The sequence below is a fragment of the Callospermophilus lateralis genome, chromosome 11 (assembly GCF_048772815.1).
Source record: "Callospermophilus lateralis isolate mCalLat2 chromosome 11, mCalLat2.hap1, whole genome shotgun sequence".
In the NCBI taxonomy this organism is placed as follows: domain Eukaryota; kingdom Metazoa; phylum Chordata; class Mammalia; order Rodentia; family Sciuridae; genus Callospermophilus; species Callospermophilus lateralis.
In genome coordinates this window covers 114,769,441-114,775,629 of record NC_135315.1, presented here as the reverse complement: position 1 = coordinate 114,775,629, position 6,189 = coordinate 114,769,441, and positions in this window count along the sequence as shown.

Here is a 6,189-nt window from a genome sequence, read left to right as displayed (position 1 = left end):
GTATGGCGGTGGGAGCCATGATCAAGGGCTCCCAGGAGCCTTGTTGTCTCAACTGCCCATCAGGGGAGTCTTGTCCCCTTCCCTACCCAGTGCATCCTCAAGTGCCACATGTTTAGTTCCCTCCCACTCCAGCCAGAGAGAATTCCTCTCCATGCCACCCACCCCTTGATTTGGTTTAGGCCAGGCCAAGGCGGGGTTAGTAGGAAGATTCCATCCAGTCACAATAACATTCAGTTTGATGTCACTCAGATTCTAAAGCTGACTAAACTGTTCAAACAGCTTTTATGGCCTATATTGGTCTTTGTGTCCCTTGCCTTTTGTTTGAGTGACTCAGTCCTTTTTCTGCCCTTGTGCTCTCCCTATATCCTACCTTCCTTGCTTCCTTCCCCCCTTCCTGGTTTTTCTACTTTTCTTCTTCCTTCTTTTATACCTCGATCCATCCCTCCAACTTTGCCTTCCTCCCTTCCAACTTTCTCTCTCCCTTCCCTCCCTTTTCTTTTCTTGCAAGTGTTTGGGGTGAAAGTCCATGGCAGGCCAGCCCCAAGCTAGGCAAGGTCACTGCCACTGAGCTACAACATCCCCAGACCTGCTGCCACTTCCTATGCAAGTAATTTGAATTATCTCTAAAGAGAAACTCTCACATTAGTCTACTTTCAACGTAATTTCAGAAGAGTTGCTAACATGGGCATCAATCAGTTATGACAAGTCCTTTTTGAAAAGCACGGCACAGCTAATGTTCCTCAAAAAAAGGAGTTGAAACTTTAGTTGGTTTTCAGGTCAGCATTTCTAGACTAGTACAAACCCTCCTAATCCTGATCTCACCTTAGTCCTATGATTTCTTGAAGTGTCCCCTTTGCTCCTGTTCATGGAGTCATGTGTACAGAAATTATACCTGGTTCTATTGAACTCTACTTAATTCTTTCTCACCTCTGTGCTCCTTTTGCCAAGTCACTCCTCAACACTTACTGTAACCCTTTAAATTTTTTTGTCCATTTTCATTTAAAAAACTCCTTCAAAAATTGAACCATTTCTCATGCAGATACAGTCTTCTTGATCTGCTATTAATCCCCCACTACTGACATTGTAAGTTATAGAAATGTACACTTCCAGACCGTTTTCAGATTTTTGATTTCTCTATATCTATCTGTCTATGTATTTACAAACATAACATGGTATTCTGAAAGTATCGTTCTGCTTTTGGAGCACGACATTGTGTTTTTCATAAGCAGGCCTATTACACAGTGATGAATCCATGTTACCTAGATTGAGGTCAAACCGGAATGTGCACTCTGATTCCCATGATATTGTTCTACCTACTAATGGACAGTTCAGTTATATCCAGACCTCACCACCTCCCCCATTAAGTAAAACCCTTGTGAAGAGACATGTAGATGCCTTTATGAACATATTGATAATTTTTCATGGCAGTGTTTTCCAAAAACCAGTTAGTAAAATCAATTTATTCCTTTGCAGCCTGAAATTACCTTCATTCCAGTTTACTGGTATAAGAACCGCAGTATATCAGCAACAATTCTCCAATAGTAGTTCAGGCAGAAGTCATTCTAGATAACAATCAGAGCCGGATTGTCCATGTATTTTACACAGCCCATGACAGGGGACATCCGTCCACTCGTTTAGAACAACTGATGTTTTATGCTGGCAATTTAGGTTTTTTGAAAGGAGTGATTAGAAAACAGGTGAGACAGACTGATTAGATTCAGTATGTATGTTGGCTTTGTTTTTCGAGGCCTGAATTTTTCACATTTCAATTAATTGTAGGTTAAGTATCAGGCAGATTCTTCACTGGGCTTCAAATGTGATAAAGTTGCTTCTTATTTTTAAGAAGGCCGTTGCAATCCTGCATTTATTTTACACCTCAGTGCTTGTTTCACACACAAGCACACACACCCACACACCACACAAATCAACAAACACACAAACACATAATTAGAGCACATTTAACACTCAAATTAAGCTTTACCTGCTAACTCCTAACTAGGGTATTTTTTTAATAAGTATTGTGTCTTGGTTTCTACTGGGGAAACATTGTTCAATGTGAGTTCTCTGGTTTGTTGTAGGGCAGTGAATGTTCACTTGTTGGCAATGATATAGAAATGGGGAGTAAGGGTTTAAAAGTTTTTTCAGTAGGTAGGCAGAGTCAGAGTATGGACTCAAAGAATAAGAAATTGGGGAATTTCCTCTTTGTTTTTTCATTTCTATTGCCTAATAATGCATGTATAGTTTCCAAAAGTCTCCCAGAAAACAAGGACTAGGTCAATCCACATATCAGTGAACCATAGCAGAATGTGATTCTGAATTTCATATAAACAGTCATAAAATCAAAAAGACAGGTGCTGGGATTTTGGCTCAGCACTACAGTGCTGGCTTCACACTTTCAAAGGTCCTGAGTTGGATCGCCAACACCATATGTGAAAGGAATGAATGAACCAATGCATGAGTGTATGATGAATGGATTAAAGGTATAAGGAGGAGGAGGAGGAGGAGAAATAGAAGAAGATGATGAGTAATTTGACAGAAGAAGAAAAGGGGAGGAGAGTTAGTTTAAAGTGTGGTTTCCAAATTCCAAACGTCAAATTACAGCACATGGGATAGAGAGAGAAGATGGGAGGGCAGGAGAGGGGGGATAGTAGAGGCTAGAAAAGGTAGCAGAATACAACAGTTACTAATATGGCATTTTGTAAAAATGTGGATGTGTAAACAATGTGATTGTGCAATCTGTATATGGGGTGACAATGGGAGTTCATAACTCACTTGAATCTAATGTAGGAAATATGGTATCTCAAGAGCTATGTAATGTTTTAAGCAACCAATATAAACAAGAGGTCTTCATTTTTCTTTGTACTTGAGATCTCCTGTTTCCGTGACATGTTTAGTTGTGTTCTCTCCTTTAGTCCTCCCATGCTCTAGTTATTCTGATATGGAAAAACTAGCTGAAATGCCCAACCAGTCTGTAAATCAGTGACAATTCTTCATTAAGCCTAAAGTCACTTTACATTTGCTACAGTCATACTAAATACACTTCTTTGTTGGGAGTTTAAAAGATATTTCCATCAGCTAGATTACAAGTACCTAGAACTCCCATTCTTGTTTATGTAAGAGTGGCTTCATCAGATTAAATGCTGTTCTCTGGAATAAAATAAAATAGGAATAATTTACTCAGAAGATTCCTACGTAAAACATCTTTATTTACAAAATACTATCTTAAGAATTATTGTTTCATTGAGCTTCAATTGGAGCCAAAGTATAGTCAATTACTGAAGTAAACGCAGTTACTTAAAAACTAAAAATGAGAGATAAGTCAAATTACATTTGAAGAGAGAGCAACAGCATGAGGTTTCTTGTTTGGTTCTGGATGTTGAGTAACAGGCTCATTTGCAGGTGGAAGGAACCCTTCGGGGTACTCACTTGTACTTTCAGAATGGGGGTGTAGAGGGCTGAATTCCAGCTGTTGGGGGTGATTGTGAGGAAAACCCCCTCCCTGCATAGACACATCACATTGGAAATGGAGTGGGTAGTGGGTCAGGTGGAAAATAGTCTCCAGGTTCCCAGACAAGTTTCCTGGGAGAGGTGGAGGAAAAAAAAGGTCCTCTTCTCAGGAACTGACTCCTTGGGTCAACTGGAAACAAGGCACCTCTGACTGGAGGGAAAGGTGCCAACACAGAGCCAGAGCCAGTTGCTTGGTTTTCAGCATGGAGAGGTGAATCAGGCACATCAGAGTCCAAAGGAGGCATATTAGGAATTCTGTGTTCTGCTGGTCACGATGCTCTACCACAATTTGAGTAAAACCTATCTTGCCTTTGTAGAGGAAGACGTGCATCAGAAGAATATGGTTGGCCTGGCGGAGGGATCATCAGCCTGCTGGCCTGTTCCCCTGGAGGAGAGAGGGGCCCAGTCTGAGAAGGTGCTCTCTGAAAATCGGTGAACTTATGACAGCTAGATTCTCTTCCTTTACTGCTAGTCGCATGTTCCAGAGGATTCTCCAGGGCCCCTTGACCCTCTTCCTCCTCCCACTGGAGTGAAAGGTGAGAGTGTGAGTGGACCACTCTTTTCAAAATGAGGAGGTCTCCTTTCAGATGAAGGGTGACCTATTGGTGAGGGCCCATTTGGAGAAGGCTTTCTGCCCATTGCTGAGTTGGAAACATCCAGTGCATCATAGGGATCTTTTCCTACAAGTTCAAATCTCAGCTTCTTCTCAGTTAATTTTTGTCTGTTGCGTGCATTTTGTTTCCTGAAATAGCTGAGGTTTCTTTCAGCAATCCGAGCTGCCAACTCACTAGAATGTGCTTCTTTCTCAGAGGAAATAATCTTCCCCAGACAGGAATGAATGGTACTCTGCAATTGTTCCTCAAGATATTGGGCTCTCTTTCTGTAGGTCTCCAGCTCTTTTATTGTATGGCTCATCTTTTCTTCGACTTTGGAAAGTTTCTCCTCTTGCTCCACACGGTAGTTTTCCTCCACTCTTAATTTCCTGTGCAGTTTCATCGTATTTTCTTGATAGCGTTCCATCATGACTTTCAAGTTCTTCTGTAGGGTCTCATTCTCACTTTGTAGCTGTGCATTTTCTGACTGCAAGGATGCCTGTTCAGTCTGCAGACTTTTAAGGTGTTCTGTAAGGTCTTCCGTGGTTTTCTCCACTTCAGATGAGAAAGTACATTTTTGATTTCTTCCTCCTTCCAAGATTTCTAAGGAGGCCTTTAGCTTATCACCATAAACCAGGTTCCTCAAAGCTCCTTTGGACTCATCCTCCAAGTGAGCAGCAATTTCGGGTTCACTCGTCTTTCCCAGTTCCAGGTGACCACCATCCCTTTGTGCTCCCAGGCTTGGAGAAGATCTATCCTTCATCTTCAGCAAGCATTCACTCAGAGACTCCATGTGATTTTCGGTGTCCCTTAGAACTTGTTCTCCAGCTACTTTAGAGTCCTCTAATATGATTTTTGCTTTATATTGGACACTTCCTTGTTCCCTCTGTGCTTCAGCTTCTCCTTGTATTGTTGGTCTCTGCGTTTGCACAAGTAGGGATCCTTCATTCAAAACCTCTTTGATTGCCAGCTTCAGTTCTTCCTCATTCACTTGAAAGAGTCTCCAGTTTGTTTTGGCTTCAGCTATTTGTGATCTGAGGGATTCAGATTCACCTTGGAGGGACTGTATCCCTCTTGATAGATGCACCATCGTTTCATCCTGTTGACCATGTTTAGCCTTAAATACATACCACAACCATAAAAATGTCCTAACAACCCTTTGCTTTAAGTGACTACTTCTTCCTTACTTAACTGAGCAGCCTTGTTTTCTAAAATTATAGGCTATTGGAAACAGCTGTTTGAATTGTTTAAACAAGAATGAAACTCTTGCCTGGGGGATCTAACTCACTAAATGGACAGAATTTACACCCAGGGGCAGAGATTGAGATAAGGGGTTTCTGAACATGTGTTCTACTCTAAAGAGTCTGGGTGTCCCACAACTGTAATCCCACACACTTGGGAGGCTGAAGCAGGAGGATCAAAGTTCAAGGCCAACCTGGGCAATTTGGTGAGACTGGTCTCAAAATAAAAATAAAAAGGGCTGGGGTTATAGTTCAGTGGTTAGAGTACCCTGGGATTCTATCCCCAGGGCTGCCAAAATAAATAAATAAAATTCTAAAGAAATCTACCCATATTAACTTCATTGTTTCCAAGGAAACAGTACCTTGCATCCACTTAGCAGTCCAGACCTGATGTTGACCCCTTTATACATGGCTATGATTTGCTTGAGTCTATCACCTACTGTCCAGATGTGGTTGACTAAGGCAGGTGGAGGTGCTGGGTCATGCTGCTGGACGTGTAGAGAGGCTGTATATAGTGGGCATTGTGCTGGAGGGCACAGTAGTGGGCATGTTGAGTGGCTGCAGGTGCCTGCCAACTACTTCCTGGTCCCTCTCTAGCCAAGGTTATTCTCTTTGCTATCACCATCAACCTGAGCTTTACTGACTTTGGCAGCTGTCTTCCTCACCTGCTTGTTGCTCATGCTCAGAGCTTCCCCTTCAGTCTCCTGGCTGTGGCTGTTGACAGGCACCTATCTGTGTCCCACTTGGGTGTATAATTTTAGTCACTAGGTCCTGAGCAGGGGGAAGATGGTTATTGCTGTCCTCTGGGTCTTTGCCTTTAGCTTTGGATTGACTTCATTCCTAGAGTG